Genomic DNA, 20,000 nt, shown 5'->3' with positions numbered 1-20,000 from the left:
AAACATTCGAGACCGGACTAGCTCGAACGAATTTTATTTGCAGAACGCTAAGTTAAGTCAATAAAAACTCACCAACAAACATTTCAAACGTTTTACTGAATTAACAGAGAATGCTTATCACAATGTGATATTTGCGAGAGATAGTTCTCTTTAAACAAACCTTAATCCGAAAAACGTTGTTTTGAAAACGCACCCTATGTGCAACAAAGATTATAGTTGTTAAGTCAATAAATACACACCAACAAGCATTTCATACGTTTTACTGAATTAACAGAGAACGCTTATCACAATGTGATATTTGTGAGAGTAGTTCTCTTTGTAATTCACTTGCATTCGCAGCACCATTAGTGTTCTATTATGCATGCACTGTTTCAACGCTTTTTGAGTGAAAACAAATCACACACATTATTCACTTGAGTTCGCTTCTTAACAGAGAACGCTTATCGCAATGTTATATTTGCGAGGCATAGATTTTCTTTAATGAAATCTTAATCCAAAAAATTATACCTGTAAATAAAAAGTTATTTTGAAAACGCACCCTATGTACAATAGAGATGACACATGTACCGGTCAAGCAATATTATGCATGCATTGTTTCAATGTTTTTAGAGCGAAAATAAATCACACACGCCCAAGTGTTAACCGTGTTAGTGAGTGACTGAATTCACAAAAAGTGCTATAAAGGAATTCGTGCAGTGCCCGTTTTTCAGTAGTTAACATGGATAGAGTGTACTTTGTCTTGGTTCGGGTTTGCGCTCGGAGTTGTTTTGCAGGACACATCTTTCACAGCACACCTCGTGAGCAATGGTTAGAACTTGTAAAAGAGTTACATCCAATGAACCCCGGTCGCTTGTTGAGTTTTTATTACTACATGGACCAATGCAACGCTACATTTACCGAACAATATACATTCCACAAAGTGTTATGTGTCACGTACTCGATACATTATCCTTCTTTCTGGTGGATGGTTTGGCAAATTGTAATAAAAAGTCTGCTAATGAAGAAGATCTAATCATTTGTTTAACACCATGGTTAGTGCTGCAAGCCGCGTGTGTGGAAGCTCATCGCCCACAGTTTCTTTAAGTGACATATGTCAGAGAATGCGATGTTTAGTTTCGTGTTGCGGTAGCGAGGTTCACATCGAATTGAAAGATGTCACAGACAATCACGAAGAAGAAAATGTTAAAGAAGAAGAAAAAGAAAACGCGGACCCTAAATCAGACGAACCAACTATTACAGAAACTGTAATAGCACTTTCGTCGTAACCGAGTAATTGTGTTTGATATAGATTCGCAATGGCAGGCGGACTTGGTTGATTTGCAACATTTGAGTCGGTGGAATCAAGGATACAAGTATTTACTGACTTGTATCGATGTCCTTTCCAAATACGCGTGGGTGGTGCCCTTGAAATCGAAAACAGGAGCCTCGTTGGTGGTGGCCTTTGAAAGCATTTTCCAGGAAGGTCGTAAACCTGAGAAGTTGCAAACAGATGCCGAATTTAAGAACAAAACGTTTCAAACATTCCTCAAAAAGGAGAATGTACATCATTTTGTAACCTACAACGAAACCAAGGCCCAAGTGGTTGAAAGATTCAACCGCACTTTGAGGCAACTTATGTGGCATATGTTCACTACCAGCAGCTCGTACCATTATTTGGACCAACTGGACGATTTAGTCAATGGGAATTACAATCAAAGCGTGCACCGTAGCATCAAAATGAAACCAGCGGATGTCAACGAGAATAACGCATCACAGGTCCGGAACAATTTGTATAGAAATCTGTTCAAAAAGCCGATAGAGTATAAATTCAAAGTGGGAGATCATATCTAGATCAGTAAGCATAAACGCATCTTTGAAAAAGGTTACTTACCATCCTGGACGGAGGAAACTTTCACTGTTGCTCAGAGACTTCCGCGCGACCCACCCGTGTATCGTCTAAAGGAAGCAGACGGTGACTGGATTCAAGGCACTTTTTACGAATTTGAGTTACAGAAAGTGATAGAAACGGAAAAACACTTGTTTCGTATTGCAAAAATTTTAAAACGCAGGGGACGAGGAGCGAATAAGGAGGTGTTGGTACATTGGAAAGGTTGGCCAAAGAAATACGACAGTTGGATTCCGCATAACCAGTTGGTCGCTTTACAACAAACATGATTCAAGATAGCGACTTTACGTGACACTTCCCAGTAATGCAAGCAGTAATTTATTTCTAAACAATTCCAAGTCCTCCTTTCGCGTAGCGCTACCTCGACAAATCCATCTGAAAGATGAAGAAGATTGGGAAGTAGGATTGCATTATATCGTGTATCCGCTCTCGACGTTTGACATTACAGATGACTGCAAACATTCTCACATCATGCTGGATCGTCGAGGTGACTCCACACCGTTTGTATTACCCGAGGGCAAGTATTATACAGCCTTAGATGTGACAGAAGGAATGCCTGAACATCGCTGACCCACCATCTAAGATTGAAATCACAGTGGACGACGAATGGAATGTAACGTTAAACTCGCAAACTGAAGGACTTCTGATCACATTGTCTACAGCTCGCGCGTTGGGATAGATAACCGAAAACAACACTCTTACACCCAGCGTTCGTTTGAATGCTGCACTCACCTTAGAAAGAAAATATGGTCACGATTGGTTCATCTTACCAGCTGGCACATCCATCACATATCCTGGTATTTACATCTTTCCTCCTTCGCTGTCGCTTTGCTCGTGTAAGCAGAGACTGGTTCAAGTTCAAACCAATCTCGTGGAACCGCGGCAGGTGGGTGACAAGCGCTTACCTCTCCTACATGAGATGGTACCCCTGGGCAGTTTTCGAGAAACACTCCTTGAAGAAAGAGAACATATTGTGTACCTACCTTTGCGGACAAAGATATTTCAGACCATTGAAATATATTTAACGAGTGGATACGGTCAAACGCCATCATTTTTAGACGGTATCGTCAGCGTCGTTTTACATTTCCGCTGTCGATCAACATGACCAACAGTTTTTACATGGTGCTGACCAGTGATGCAAGTCTGACTCAGTATCCAGAAAACAAGGCGGCCGATTTTAAGATGCAGTTACCAAGTCAACTACACCTAAGTGAAGACTGCGAGGTGGCCATGACACGCATCATTTACCCTTACACCTGGCAAAACGTAGGTGAGAATCAATTGTCCTAAACTTTGCTTTGTACCGTACCGTAAAAGATGTCATTCACGGTATGACGAAGGGACTACACAATCGATTGAGAGACATTTATTTGAAGAGTGACAAGACCATTACGAGTCTGGAAGGAAACGAGTGTTTTTACATTTACGAGAAAGCACAAGATTACTTTGAGTTGAAGTTACCAGCCGGTTGGTATGTGATTCTACCAAAGACATTAGCTCGCACCTTGGGGTACTTAAACCATCAGTATAATATTCCTCAGCTGTACCAAATCGGAGGCCTTGTCCAACAGAATGATGATCGCAGCGTCCTTCTTGCGAGGACAACGACAACAGTTGTCAGAAAAGACGATTGGTATGGGGATTGCTCTCGAGAGACGCTTTTCAAACCATCTACGTGTATTCCGATTTAATCTCAGGTAGTGGGAGATGCTCAAGCGAACTTACTTCGGATGCTTGTTCCTCGTGGTCAGCCGGGGAACATGATCACAGAAGAGGTCAAGGTGCCTTCCTACCATAGACTCCGTACAACTGTGTTTTCATCCGTGGCGATCAATATAAGGGGAGACACAGGTCAATTGATACCATTTGCTTCTGGAGCCGTACGCGTGACCCTGCATTTTCGGCGTCGTGATATTCTATAACAACATGTTATTACCTATGAACCACCGATATTACCCATATGGACGACATGTTGTACCCTATAGGCAGCACGGTAAAGGAGGAGACATTAGTATCTACGGAGGAACACACCCTTATGGTCAAGGGGGCAACGGCTTAGGTGGAATGTTTCGGTCCTTGTTCCGTTCAGCAACTCCCTTTCTCAAAACAACAGCAAAAAAAGTGGGAAAACGAATGCTCGATACTGGATTGGAAACGGGATTGCAACTTGTCCAAGACGTGATCAATGGTCAACCTTTAAAGAAAGCTGCCAACACAAGAGCGAAAACTGCTGGAAAAAATTTACTCACAGGGGTCATTGATGACATTACACAGCAAGGTCGAGGAAAAAGAGTATATAAGCGCGCGGACACGTCAAAGCGGCGCAGTGAAGGACAGACCAAGAAAAGGAGAACACCTCGTTCAACGTTCAAGACTATTTTTGATTAAAGATGGCATCAGCACACCCTCTCTCAGCCCCTGGTGCGAATTCAAGTTTACAATTGTTTGATGTACCTGTGACAGATGTGTCCATTGTTAGCAGCAAATGGATCGATTATGAACCGTTTCAAACGGGAACAAATCCCATCGAGTTTGTCAGCAAACCGTTAGCTGACTACATTGACATTAACAAGACAGAGCTGCGATTGGTATTAAAGATTACCAAACAAGATGGATCGCCCACAGGGGATGGTAAGAAGTACACTCTGGTCAACAACGCCCTTCATTCCATCATCAAACAGTTTACCATCAAGATCAACGAAACGCTGGTAACAGAACAGTCAGACACTCAAGCATACAATGCTTACATCAAGACCTTAATGAACTTTACGGAACAGGCCAAGAAATCGTACTTAACCAAAGCTCTGTATTACAAAGACACTGCTGGACACATGAATGAAGTAGATAATACAGCAGAAAATAATGAGGGTCTGAATAGAAGAGCCACATTTACTAATAACGGCGCAGAAGTTGGGTTGGTCGGAGTACCTCTTTGTCACGTGTTTAATATTGACAAGTTGTTGCTTGGCGGTTTGGAGATCAAAGTCAAAGTGGATCTGAACAACGATGCTTTTGTTCTCATGGCTGGGGAGACGCCAAACAACTGCAAACTAAAGATCATGTCTAGTACGATTCGCATACGCACAGTGCGTGTTGCAGACAGTGTGAAACTAGAACATGTACAGATCATGCAAGGTCGCAAAGGGAGCGCACCGCTACCAGCCATCTATACCCTAACCAGAACCCCTACGCAGGCAAGAATCATCCCTCAAGGAGTCTTAAATCACACTGAGACAGATCTATTCCACGGTTTCATTCCTCAGAGCATCATTTTTGGGCTCGTGCGGAACGATGCCTTCAACGGAAACCTTGCAAGAAATCTTTCAACTTTGAGCTGTTTGACCTGCAAGACATTCGGCTGACTGTGAATGGAGAAGAAATGCCTTATTCTGCGCTGGATCTGACGGGTGGAAAAAAGATCGATGGTTACAACACGCTGTTTTCAGGAAGTGGAGACATGAATTGTGGGCACGGGCTTGACATTGATAGAGTGGATTGGGAAAACGGATACGGTTTGTTCCGTTTTGATTTGACACCGGCAGGAAGTGGACATCCCGATCATCTGATACCCCATCGAACGGGTAACGTGAACCTGTACCTGAAATTTGGAACTCAAACGAACTCAGTTCTGAATTTAATTGTGTACGCAGAATTTCAGAATCAGTTGGAAATTGATCGCAATCGTCGCGTGGTCTACGATTTGTCACAAGGCTCTTAGTTCATTGTCATGCATACACCCAAGAACTATGGCAAGCCTGTCTTTCTGACCCTGTGTTAGCACCTCTGATGCAAGGCGTATTTCCAAGGGATAGGCTACCTGTCATCAACACCTACCCAGCCGGACCCATCGCGAATACGGACCCTCATGACCAACCTGGGACACATTGAGTGGCTATGTACTTTGAATCGCCTCGTGAAAGTGAATTCTTTGACAGCTACGGATTTCCTCCTGAAACTTAACACAAGGATACCTACATTCTACGGGAAGTTACCTATTATAACGACAAACCACTGCAAGGACTGAACTCGGATGTTTGTGGAGATTATTGTTTGTTTTATCTCATTCGACGAGCACGGAATGTTGATATGAACACTGTTCAAGCTAAATTTAAACGATATGATTCTCAGTGGAACGATGCACAAGTTGAACGGAGTGTACACGCTTATTTTAATTCAGTCATTTATCCTAAAATTAATGATTGCTTTCAACAAGGTTGTAAGTCATTTCGCTGCGTCCATAAGAAATAAAATCATGTTGAAAAGTAAACAAAATGTTGCTGTTTTTGTGTGTATTTGCTAGAAAAAGGGGTGAGAATTCTATCTCGTGTACACAAATCGTTGACGCTTCGTCTTGTGAACATGTCTCAATTCAAGTGCCCCAGCAGTATTATCATTTCTGGCCCCAGCCAATGCGGAAAAACAACATTTACGCGCCAAATACTTCAACACGCAGATTGTTCATTTGAACGCCCCATTCGCAAGATCGTGTATTGCTACGGTCAATGGCAAGATTGTTTTAAGGAATTGGTAAAGGAAGTCACGTTTATGGAGGGTATTCCCGACGACATTCCCGCCTTATTTCCACCCCCTCATTGTCCTGGTCTGCTCGTGTTAGATGACCTCGTGAGAAGCTGTAGCGATGACGAGCGCATTTTGGATTTGTTCACCAAAGTGTCCCATGATTGTGACGTCACCTGCATTTATTTGACACAAAACCTTTTCCCCCCAGGAAAATTTTCCCGGAGCATTTCTCTTAATGCTCATTACATCATTGCTTTTAACAATCCTCGAGATACTTTGGGGTTGAGGACACTGGCACAACAGGCGTTTTCTGGGCGCGTTCCGTTTGTGTGGGAGAGTTTTCAAGACGCTACATCACAACCATTTGGATACTTAATGATGGATTTACATCCACGAACCCTGGACATTCAACGATTGCGAACAAGGATCTTCCCAGGGTCACATTCATATCCCATTGTTTACGTTGATAAGAAAATCTATAAAACCGATGAACCCTTTCCGGTAGATTTCATTTAACACCATGGCTTTGCAATTGTTGCACCGCGAGGAGACAGTAAACAATCAAAGTGGTGGTGAAATGACTTTGCGTTCTGGAAAGATTTCAAAATCTACCGAGAGAAGAAAACAAGAACTCGTCAAGGCTTCCAAAGTCAATCAACATTTACCCTTTCTCTGCACTTGTTTTACAAGCAGAGGGCAACAGCGGAAAGAGATGATATCTCACGCTAGTAAGGGACAAATAGAAGCCATCAGTGAAGTCGCTCTTAATCTACTTAAAGGGAACATTATGGTTCCAAGTTCATCATTTAAACGCTTGAAACCACACAAGGCGAAACTCCTGTATTTGACTCAAAAGACACCTAGTCTGAAGAAGAAAAAAGAAGTTCTCAATCAACAAGGAGGATTCCTGCCAGCTCTTGCCTCTTTGATTGCACCGTTCGCTTGGGATTTATTGGGTAAAGTGTTAAAATGAAACACGTACAAAAGATGATGTTGGTTCCAGAGCATTTATTGCAAAGCCTTGAGACAGAACATCGCTTAACCTCACCTCCGCAACTCACGACCTTGACGCGCTTGGATCAAGACATGAAACATATCACGGATTCTTCTTTGCCCGCAGATCAAAAAGTGGCCTTATTGGATCAACTATTACAACGGTACCAAGGTTTGTCAAAACAAATGAAGAGCGAAACGAAGACGAAACCTGCAGGGACATCGACAACAGCTCCAAATGCGCCCACTCCAAACCATTCTCCAAAGACAGCACACAGGAAACTTCCAGCTACACCCGTTGGTCCATCCATAATTCCTGTCAGGATAGAAACACCACCTTCTCCCATCGAACAGGAAACAGATCCCTGGATCTTTGAAATGCCCCCAGATTCCACGGAGAAGAGGGTTATTTAAAGGTCCTACAGGGCGAGAACACCTATGGTTGCCCGATTGAGGAGTAATACAAAGTGGGAACCTTACTGAACAATAATGATGCAGCGAACTCAAGTGAACTACTTTTTTTTTTTCATCTCTCTTACGCGTGTGGTATTTAATGTTGCTCTAAACGCGTTGAAATAGTGCATGCATAATAGAACAATAATGATGCAGCGAATGCAAGTGAATTACATTTTTTCATCTCTCATTTACGCGTGTGTTATTTATTGTTGCTCTAAACGCGTTGAAATAGTGCATGCATAATAGAACAATAATGATGCGGCGAATGCAAGTGCGTGTGCAGCGAATGCAGGTGAATTACATTTTTTCATCTCTCATTTACGCGTGTGTTATTTATTGTTGCTCTAAACGCGTTGAAATAGTGCATGCATAATAGAACAATAATGATGCAGCGAATGCAAGTGAATTACATTTTTAGAACAATAATGATGCAGCGAATGCAAGTGAATTACATTTTTTTCATCTCTCATTTACGCGTGTTATTTATTGTTGCTCTAAACGCGTTGAAGTAGTGCATGCATAATAGAACAATAATCATGCAGCGAATGCAAGGGAATAGACCTAATCGGCTAACTCAATGTTGTACCCAATTCAAATCTCCCGGGATTAAGATCCTTTGTGTGTTGTATTTGCATGATAATGTAGCATTCATATGGAAATGATATGGAAATGTCTGGAACAAAACGTTTTATTCCCAAAGGGTTTGAATTGGGTACAACATTGAGTTAGCCGATTAGGTCTATTACAACATTTTTTCTTCTCTTATTTGCGCGTGTGACTTGTTTTCCCTCAAAAAGCATTGAAACAGTGCATGCATAATAGAACACTAATGATGCTGCGAATGCAAGTGAATTACAAAGAGAACTACTCTCACAAATATCACATTGTGATAAGGGTTCTTTGTTAATTCAGTAAAACGTATGAAATGCTTGTTGGTGTGTATTTATTGACTTAACAACTATAATCTTTGTTGCACATAGGGTGCGTTTTCAAAACAACTTTTTTCGGATTAAGGTTTGTTTAAAGAGAACTATCTCTCGCAAATATCACATTGTGATAAGCATTCTCTGTTAATTCAGTAAAACGTTTGAAATGTTTGTTGGTGTGTTTTTATTGACTTAACTTAGCGTTCTGCAAATAAAATTCGTTCGAGCTAGTCCGGTCTCGAATGTTTCACATTCTGTACGTCTGAACAGAACTGCATTATCAGAGTCACAGTATTTGTTTAAGCGCAACGCAACATGTTTGTTTTAAGGTTACGATAGTCAAATAGTAGAAGAACAATCATTTATATCTAGAGTATCTTTTAATAAAGAGTTTGAAATGTATATTGTTGTTTGTTCACTGCGTCAAATATTGTGAAAAGTATTTTGAAATACGATATGAAACCAACTCCCACTTCACCATACCACAGTATAAAACGCTTCTCAAAATCCAAAGGTTTTTTTCAAGCGTTTTCAGAAAAGGTTTTATTCAAATCTGTCGAGTAGGCTTTCTTTGTGTCTGTGCAATGAAGGATTACATAAAAAAGATTGCATTTACCCATGTTTCATTCAAGCGCGAGGTTGAAAAAACTTTCCTTAAAAAAGGTTGTAACAACGGAGTTCACGTTTGTTTAAAAAGCGTGAAAGAGTTGAGAATGCTCCTCTTTTCCACACAAAACATTTTTTTATGGTCTATATTCTTCCTTCTTCACGCTTCGATCGCCTCTATGCAAATTTAGTTTAAAAAAGAACAAAGCGTTTGTGGACGTGTCCAGGCGTGTAAAGCCTTTTGTGTATGTGTTTTAAAATTCTGTTTGACTCGCTTCAAAACAATAGGTATTTGCGTTTTGATTGGCTCTCGATGAGGTCATGGTTGTTTCTGATTGGTTTCCAATGAGGTCATCTGCTGTGGTTGTGATTCGTTTCTTTTCCTTAGTCTTGTCTTTGCTTTGCTGCGATCTCTTATTCACAGTTCAACTCCAGAGCAGGACAGAGCTTTCTCTCTCCAAACTAGGCTAGTAGCATACCGATAAAATGATATGCACACACAGTACTATTTTATGCGCGCCTTACGAAACATTATTTTAGGGTTACGTTTCTTTCTTTGTGATTCTCATCGATGAAAATATCCTCGTCTTGGTACACGACCGGCATCTCATTAACCTAACCCTAATTTATGCGACGACCTAGGATGCACGTGTTGCTTCACGTGTTAGGGTTACAACCGACATTGCGTCATGCCCCAACTTGCCCCTAATTTATGCACGCCCCCTTCTTTCACGTGTTAGGGTTACAACCGACATTGCGTCATGCCCCAACATGCCCCTAATTTATGCACGTCCTGTTATAATGTATGCACATGGAATCGAGGTTTTTGGGTCTGAATGAGCCCATACAACTACTCCTAGGTAAGTAACTAGAGGAAATCAAGTTAGTTTTTTGAAATATTTCATTTAACGGCAGAAAACCACGAAAAACGGTTATCGTACCGGAAGCTCAAAATTTCACACTTTTCAGCTCCTTGCTACACAGACGTTTACATCGCTGTGAATCTTTCTCAACTTTAATTGCATATATTGACTCTTCCTCAGCCAAGACATAGTGAATATTTTTATCTCTTGTTCTTTCCGAGCGAACTGAGCCCCAATTAAGCAAACACACTTTCCTCATTAGTTGAAAACGCAAAAATATTCTATATCCAGCGAGACAAAAAGCTGACCGTTAGTGTTTCAAATCTTCTGATATTTTAACCAAAGAGTGTCCAGTCATTGAGGTTTAAGTTTGCAGTTTCATTTATTTGGGATCTGCTATCAGTTTTGAATGAACGCCGGTCAAAATTCGAGAAAATTACAATTCAGCGCCAGTGAAATTTACAATGTGAGCTAATGCAACTCACCCCAAAATAAAAAAAACAAATTTGGGTCAGAGACATCGCAATTTTACGTTTTGCTTCGTTATATAAAATGTATCTATATCGATCATGAAAAACTAACTCGAAAAAAGTGAGGGAAACACGAGACTTTTACTATCCCATGATTTGTCGCGCACGATCAAATTCGCAAATATTTTAAATCTGTTGCGTCAAATCCGTCATAAGTAAAACTATCTTAGTTGCTTTAATATGAGAGAATTTCCTATTAAAAGTGGTAAAGGTCAGATTAGAAATCGGACCAAAATTAATTAATTAATTTCATTACGTGTGTGAGACTGTATGTCGTCGTGGAAGCCAATAGGGTAATTGTTCCCACGGAAAGTAAATGTTACTTCTTGATCTAAATAAATAACGCACTTACCTCGGAGAAACCAAGGTTATTACTGGGAAGTACAGATTAAAAATGTCGTGTTCGTTCTTCAATATTGCCGGTGGAATTTGTGGCGCGGACGAACGCATCGAACGCAGTAGTTCTTCGACTTCCATCATACCACTCACCCAGTGTAATAAGGAGATCAAAAAACACAAAAAGTCCTTGAAATTTTCCGGCGTTGAAACTGAAGTGAACTTATCTTGGCAAGATGTGGATGTTTTGAAAAGCCATCAAACTTCTTGGAAATGACCATCTGTCCCGCTCATCGGGCGCGATTGGGCATAGGTTGGCGAAGGCCAAGTGGTTTATGTAGCGTACCGGAAGTTGTTTCGGGTCACTGCAAGGACCTTCGGAAAGTACCAACAATGCAAAAAGGAATAAATTTGTCCCAGTCCATCAAGTTATTGGAACTTACAAATCAGTTTGTCCCTGTGGGCTCAGGTAAGTGATGAAGTGTTTGATGAACTAATAGCCAGTTGATTGCCATCATTTATCGGAGCCCGTATTCCTGGAAATGTCAGACACCGCGTATTCCGTTAGCAGCTCGCGCTGTGTTAAGGATTACGTACCGTCTTTGGGTAAATAATAATAATAATAATAATAATAATAATCTTTATTTCTTAAGATAAAAATACAAGTTACAATTAATAAAAAAGAAAAAATATAAACTCTAGAAACTATTTACATATCATATTTAAAAATTATTCTGTTACTAAAAGCGTTCTTAAATCTGTCAGTGTGGATCCAAGGGACAGAGACTGACGTATTACTAAGATTGTACCTTGTTTTCTTTTTCTTAGGTAAAAAATGGAAGAACGGACATTCGATCTTTTTTTGTAGAGTGTCTTGTCCGCCTTCTCTAGCAAGTCCCTGATATTTACATTCTTGGACGTATACATGTATAACTTTCTTTTCATACACCAGTCTAAGAAATTCTGTTTTACAGAAAGGTCGGAATCTGAGGCACCATAAACCGACAGAGCGTAAGAAAAATTTGGTAAAACTATAGCGTGAAAAAGGTGATCTACTTCCTCCTGGGACATTCCTTCCTTACGTAAAAATCCTAATACGAATAATGACTTGTTCGCCTTAATTACCTTCGCGCGCACGTGACTACTGTATTTACAATTTTGTTGGAAAGTAACACCTAATATGGGTAACTCCGCGCACTGCGGTATATTACTAAATGGCGCGATGTCCTGACTGAAACCTTTCTTACGGAAAATAATCTCCTTGCATTTTGTTGGATTTTCCATTTCCATTTTGTTGTATTTCCAAAGTTTCCATTGATGGAAGAAAAATGTTAGGTTCATAATGAGCAAAACATATCACATTTCTATTTTTCCCTCACCCCTTTCATCCTTCATCGCACCATCAGCCTTTCGCAATTGTATTTGTTTATGTTTTCAAAAATAGCTACAGTTAAATTTGGTACGGCTCTATCTAAAATTACGCGTCTTTGGGATAATTTCTGTGGTGTTAACAGCGTTCGCCCTTTTTTTTTCGGAAGGAATTTGCGTAAAATGTAGAAAGATGCTCAGCGTGTTTAAAGAACAGGTACCTGAGACAGGACATATGACAGAAGAAGTTGATAACATCGCAGATAGTTTGAGCGAGTTAAACCTGGTGAGTATGTAGCCCTAAATAAAATGCTAAAATAAGAAATAGAAATGTGAAATCAGAGTATAAAAATAAACGAAGATCTCATTAACTAAAAACAGCGGCCGCTAAGCACAACAAACCAGATGACGGACAAACAGGTAGTAAGTGTAAATTTTTAATCACTCGTTCCGCTAGCAGCTGCTTTTCAGTGTATTGGGCTATTATTTTTCACTCTACTAATTGATCGTAGTTACTAGAGGCAGTTCACGTTGAAGGCTGCTTTAGAGTATAACGCTACTTTAGCTGTCTTCTCGCCTCGGCTAGTCGGGTCACCCTGTCTGGCATGTAAACGCTCCAATGTGTTTTCTAACGGAAAGTATGAAAAATTGGCTCTTCCATGCAGGGTAGCTCAGTAGTTCGGGTAACTCGGTTAGCCGAGGAACCCTCTCTTTGTGTAAACAGACCCTAAAAAGACAAAAATACCTAAGACAAAAGAAAAAAGTACCTTTACCGCCTCCACCCACCAGCCCCCCTCCCCCCCTAGCGTCGCACAACTTTCTTTCCTTTTTCGCACTTCAGGTCCATCATGAAACTGATAGAGACATTTCTTTTTCCATTCTGGCCACTGATACTGAATGTAAAGTCAAGTCTAAACGAGAGAGTTTTTATGTACCAGACAAGGCTTCACAGGGAAGTGAAGATAGTTTAACCGACGTTCAACACGAGTCCAGGGAACAGCTCAACCGCTTTCTACAGGTTCGAGACATCAGCCCAGTGCGCCACGTACTGTCAGTACCGTAGAAAGAAGCACAAAGCCGTTCTAGGCGCCGATATATGGGAAAAGCCGAGCAGTGCGTTTCAGCAGTTCTAGATGCCCTTGCTCCAAAAGACTCAAAATGCTTGTGGGATGAATTATGTGAGCGCAAAGGTTATCTAAGAACAACTGGTGGGAAACGTCGGAAGGATCTGGAGCTTCTTGAAGCGTTTGCCGAGAGTTACTTAAACGCTCAGCACTGGAGTACTCGACGGCAAATACTCTCAATCCTGTCTGACAAGTTGTCTTTCAAAGAGGTGCAGGAGTTTATCCCAACAGTCACCAATTACCGCTATAACATAGCTCGACACCATACCTTGCTACACGGGAGAGCAGAACCGATTCCAAGCCATGAATACCGGAGGATGAAAGTTGACCAAGGAAAATTAGAAGATTTCATTTCGTTCATCACAAGTCCGCATGTTCTTCATGATGTTCCTTTTGGAGAAAGGCTTTTGAAGCTATCAACTGGTGAGGTCATTAAGACCCCAAACGTGATCAGAATGATGATACCTGAGCGTATTGTTCAACAGTACCAACAATACTGTAGTGAAAGAGGTTTTGAGACCATGAGCAAGAGAACACCACATAGAGTTTTGGATGAGTGTTCAGTGTCTGTTAGGAAGTCTTTACAAGGACTTGACAACTTTTCTGCCCAAGGAACCGAGGCATTTGATGCCTTGGACAAACTGGTCGATAAACTGGTTGACTGTGGTAAAACGGAAGTCTGGGCGAGAGAAATGAAGCAACAGCTGCGCTCATCAAAGCAATACCTTAAGAGTGACTATAAGGTATTTTATTTCGTTACAAAATTTAGTATGAGGTTTGGCAGAAGAAATTCACGAAAATGGGAGAAACATGATCCACAGCAGGTTTTGTGAACTACTTTCCCAAAGTAAAAATACTGTGATCTTGCTGGATATTTGTACTATATTTTTATTTTCATTATATTTTATTTGAAAGTTAGTATCAGAAGTAAACACCTAATGGAACGTGGGTTTTATTCGAGGGACGCTTAATTCGGAGAATGAGGGGGACGGGGGTGTCACTTATTACGCGGGATGACGTAGTCAGCCAGCGTCTTAAATTCGGGAGCGCATTCCTTTGGATTTCTTGGGAGTCAAAAATTGCCTTGTTTTTTTAAACTTTCTCGTATCCCGCGCCCGTCCCGAAAAATTGTGTGATTCTTATTGGCTGCAACTACGAATCACGTGCAAGTCAGGTTGGATTGCACCACTCAAGCAGGAAAAAGCTACTTCGTCAGCAAATAAAGCCAGGTAACTGCGTAGAGAGATAAAGTAGAGGTAAGTGCCTGACATTTACATTGGATAATTGGTTTGTTATCTTGATTCGTTGCGAAATTGTGTGGTTAAACGTGAATAGCTGCACAGAGTGTGATTTTTGAAACTGTGGTTAACAATTTGTCACCGAACCAACGAGTTCATTTACAATCGAAGCGAGTTCACAGTCGTCGAACCAACAGGTTCACCATATCTAGTCGAACCAACGAGTTCATTTATAATTAAAGCTGTGAGTAGCCACTTGTAGACTTGTTGAACGAGTACACTTGTTGTGAAAAACTATTCAAATAAATATTTAAGCAATTTTAACACACTGCAACTGAGAGTACAGATATCGAAAAGTTGAGTCAAAGTACTCAGGAGTTAAAACGTTTAAGTACACACTCTGTTGAAGCTATCACTGTTGAATCGCACAATATTCTACTGTTTTGTCCATCCTCACCATGTTGCTTTTACTGTATGTGATATCCATTTTGACATTTATACAAAACCAGAGTATTGATTTCGCTACTGTTAAAATTTCTAATCGATGCGCGTACGATTTCCAATCTTTTCGTATTCATATTGAGAGATACAGGGGAAAGCATTTGTTGAGAAGAATACCTCATGCCTCACATGGAAGCTTTAATCCTTACGTCATTACTAACAAAGAAGCGCACATTATAAATGGCAACATGTTCAGTAACGTAACGAAAGATAAGACCAGAGCTATCAGTGAACAGTCACAACAGACAACGAAAGATCGAAGACATTTCATGAACCATTGTTTTACTCATGCAGGAAAGTTCTCATGCGCAGTAGACTGTTTTCTTGAACTTACATTTGCCGTTTTTAAAGACTCTTTAAACTGTATTGAGCGTAATGAGTTTTTTCAAAAATTATCAGAGGCTTGTTTTCAATTAGAAAACTATGATCTTACAGATATGCCGTTAATTCGAGAACCAATTTGGGCTCATTTAAGAGAACGTTGCCATTCCTTTGCATCAATGTCTGTAAATGCTGTATTTAGTGATATATTTAGGTTGAATACAGTTGGTGCAATGACACAAGAATTAAAATCTCTTTTTCTTATACAACAGAGTAATAAATCAGTTTGTTCATTCTGTAGCAATGCACTTGTAAAGGAAACAAATGTATTTGTACTTTACTTGACTTTTGCAAACTTGCTTCAGGGCCAGTTTGAAACTTATGTTTCTGAGGCTATCTTACCAAATAGTTGTAGACTTTACTGTGATTTATGTCAAAAGCATTCTGGGGATATTTCAATCCTGCAACATTTTGTGACACTCCCAAAATTTTTAAGTGTAGAACTGTCATTCCATTGTATTAATCAAGTATTATTCCCAATGACTATGGATGTATTAGGTGAAGGTTATGTACTAAAAGGCATGGTTCGATCTCTGAATCATCACTTCACAGTGGCTATAACAGATAACACTCATTGGGTATATATTGATGATACGTGTGTTTCTGTAAAAAGTTACAGTTCGTTGCAGAATCTTTTGCATAACCATTGTAATGGTTGGTTTTTTGCCATATTTGAAAAGACTGCAATTGTAGTGAACAATACTGTAGTACCAAATTCAGTCATGTGCAATCCCTTTCAGCAAGATGGTAATAAAGAACATAAACTTGATAGCCCACTGTTGCAATCAAATTCAGGCATTTATAAAACCGTGCACAAAGACACCAATAATCTCTCTGTGAACATTTTTATGCAAAGAAATTTAACCAAATGCAATACCTTCCAGGAAGACTCTCAGACTGATAATCTACCTCTCTGCAGTTTAGAGACAGATATTCCTAGTAATGATAATACTATGAATATTGGCACTGTGACAAAAAGCTCTGCTATAGCTTTTTACGGTATTTGTTTTTCTGTTCTTAAGCCCTGCAGTTATTGGAAGTCTGATACATTACATGCTATTGTTGAATGTGGAAGTGCATTTTTGAGGACATTGGTAAAGGGAATGCAAAAGTTAGTGAACTGCCCCATGCTCTTAACATATATGGTGGTAATATTGATGTAAGTTTTGCTTTAAGTAGCAAAGGGACCCTTGTGTGTGATTCATCTTCTAGTGTATTAGTCCTTAACAGATTCATTGCTCAAAATATGGTTACAAACACAGGATTTTTGTTTTATCTCCCCAGTGTCACTTTTGGTTGTGTTTTTCACAAAACTAAACGAAGTACATCATTATTCTTTCTCTCTCTCGAAAGTCATGGACTTGAGGTACTTCGCACAAATGACACAAATTGTTTAGTCCAGACAATCTGTCAATTTGTAACAAAAAAGCTTAACTGTGACAAAACGGAGTATTGCATTCAGTGTTTGCTGTGTTCATGTCAGTTAACTAAAGCTCAAAAACTGAATATTTTAAAATATCACAAAACTTCAAAGGAGAAAAGGGACATTGCATCTAATAAACGAAAGTTTTATGCCGAACTTGAACCTGCCAAGAAAGGATTTGCTTAGATAAGGCCTGACAGCATTATGAGGATAACAAAGAACACATTCTCACAGCTCGTAAAGAAAATCATCGATCTATGGATACCATTGAAAAGCAACAATTCTTAGCTAGAAGAAGGCAAACTTATCAAAATGTGAAAAGCGAACAAAAAGAGGGCATTGCAGCAGAAACCGTGACACACAATACCTTGGATACCTGTATCAGGTGTTTTCTTAAGAAGATTAGAGAAGGTCCATTTTACGTATGCTCTGTGTGTAATAGAGTTCTTTATGGAAGGACAGTTTTAGCATTGAATAAAAGTAAATATGGCAAACAGAATCTTTTTACAGGGAAAACATCGTTTGACAATAAGGAATACATTTGTAAGACATGCCACTCTAAGTTGTTAAAAGGACAAGTTCCATGCCAAGCTGTTTATAATAAATTAATGGTTGATCAAATCCCCTCTGAGCTGGAGTGTCTAGAACAACTTGAGCAGATTCTTATAGCTCAGCGCATCGTATTTGAAAAAATAATAATAATGTCAAAAGGACAACAACGTAAAATAAAAGGAGCCATTTGTAATGTGCCTGTAGATTGTGATAAAACATGCACTGTTTTGCCTAGACCTCCTGAAAGGTCAGGAATAATAATGTTAAAACTGAAAAGAAAGATTGCTTTTGGAGGTCACGTATACTCTCAAGCTGTGTGACCCTACATTGTAATAAATGCTCTTAACTGGTTGAAGATAAACAATCCGTTATATTGTGATATAACAGTCAATATTAAAAACATTGATATAAATCTCACAGAATTACAGGAGCAACCTTCTTCAATCAGTGATGCTAAATTACCAGTAGTTAGTAATGAGTCTTGTGAAAAGAATGCAGTAGATGATGAAACTGAAGAAGAAAGAGATGATCCCTTGAATGAATTTAGGACACCAACTACTGAAACATGTTTACAGTCAGTTCTGCCAGATTACCCTATAACTAAAGAGCAAAATAGGAATACAAACTCAAGTGGAAATGAAGTTTTCAACATTGCACCGGGTGAAAATAAACACCCAGTTTCATTTATGACTGATAAACAATGTGAAGAATTAGCATTTCCAGTATTATTTCCAAAGGGCAGGTTTGGCTACACTGCTGAAAGAGCAGTTAACTTATCACCTACAAAATACTTCAATGCTCGCCTTTTACATTATAGTGGGAAGTTTGCAATGAATCCTGAGTATTTGTTTTTTGCACAGTTCATAATAGAACAGAAAAAAGTATCGGACAGCATAAACATAGCTCTCACCAAAGTTCATGGACAGTCTGTCACTGCATCACATTTACGATCAAATCCGCAAAGTTTACAAAATCTTATATGTCAAGACCAGGCTTATTTATTTCTAAGACAAATCCCAGGCACACCACCCTACTGGCAAAAGTTTATGTACGAAGTTGTTGCAATGGTAAAACAGCTTGGTATTCCCACTTGGTTTATGACACTGTCTTGTGCTGACCTTAGATGGCCAGAGTTGTTTCAAATTATTGCCAAAACACAAGGCCTCAGTTTAACTGATGAAGAAATAGAAGCATTGTCTTACAATGAAAGGTGCTCCATGATCAACCTTAACCCTGTTGTTGTTGCGAAGCATTTTCAATATAGAGTTGAAACGTTTTTTACTGAAGTGTTACTCACAAAAGCAAATCCTATAGGAAAAATAGTTCATTATGCGCTACGTATTGAATTTCAGATCAGAGGGTCACCTCATTTACATGCATTGATATGGACCAGTGATTGTCCAAAGCTAACTCGTGAAAACAAAGAAGAATACATAAACTTCATAGACACTCATGTTCAAGCATACCTACCAGATAGAAAAACAGACTCTGAGTTGTTTGAGTTGGTTGCAACTTATCAAAAGCACAGTCACTCGAAGACTTGTAGAAAGTACAGAAATGTTCCATGCAGATTTAATTTTGGCCATTTTTTTACAAAAAGGACAATTGTGACAGAACCACTTCCTGAAGAATTAGATGAAGAGGTGAAAAGAAGCATGTTATCTAGAAGAAATGAAATTCTTAGTTTAGTCAAACGAACAATAGACAAAGTCTTAGACCCAAATAACCCAGAATATGATCCTACTAGATCAGAAGAAGAACTTTTGAGCTCATTAGGTGTTACAAAGGAACAATACTACTGGGCTTTGACAGTTTCTGTTGATTCTGACTTTGAACTGCACCTTAAGCGACCACTTGATAGTTGTTTTATCAATAACTATTTTCTTGCTGGGGTAAAAGGCTTTGGAGCAAATGTTGACTTGCAACCTGTCTTTAATCATTATAAGTGTGTAACTTATGTTTGTTCATACTTTACAAAGGATGAGACAGAATGTTCACAAGCTATTGCAAATGCAGCAAAAGAAGCAAAAGCTTCAAATTTAGCCATTAGAGAAAGCTTGAGGAAAATTGGAGCAGCTTTTCTTTCTACTAGAGAAGTGAGTGCACAAGAATGTGTATACAGATGTATGCCTGAACTTTGGCTAAGAAAAGTTTTTCCAAAAACAGTTTTTGTGAGCACAGCTTTACCTGAGAAACGCGTTAGAGTTGCGAAGAGCCAGCAAGAACTTGATGAGTTAGATGATGACAGTACAGATGTTTACAAATCAAATATAATAAAACGCTGTAGCATACGACCA

The 20,000-nt window shown here is 39.6% G+C and overlaps 1 long non-coding RNA gene and 2 pseudogenes across 1 annotated transcript in view; 2 read left to right on the top strand and 1 right to left on the bottom strand.

The window, feature by feature from the left end:
* Positions 1-4,275: 4,275 nt before the first annotated feature.
* Positions 4,276-5,603, top strand: LOC138001349 (uncharacterized protein F54H12.2-like; annotated as a pseudogene).
* A 6,222-nt stretch (positions 5,604-11,825) lies between these two features.
* On the bottom strand, positions 11,826-12,406 carry LOC138001348 (uncharacterized; annotated as a pseudogene).
* Positions 12,407-14,737: 2,331 nt separating this feature from the next.
* LOC137999268 (uncharacterized) overlaps positions 14,738-20,000 on the top strand; it is a 20,791-nt gene continuing 15,528 nt past the window's right edge. The window contains exon 1 of the long non-coding RNA XR_011122938.1: positions 14,738-14,864. This is a non-coding gene — a long non-coding RNA (uncharacterized lncRNA). The remainder of the gene's footprint in view (positions 14,865-20,000) is intronic.

The sequence above is a fragment of the Montipora foliosa genome, chromosome 4 (genome assembly GCF_036669935.1).
Source record: "Montipora foliosa isolate CH-2021 chromosome 4, ASM3666993v2, whole genome shotgun sequence".
In the NCBI taxonomy this organism is placed as follows: Eukaryota; Metazoa; Cnidaria; class Anthozoa; order Scleractinia; family Acroporidae; genus Montipora; species Montipora foliosa.
Note: the sequence above shows the minus strand (reverse complement) of the source record. Positions and strands in the feature narration are given on the sequence as shown.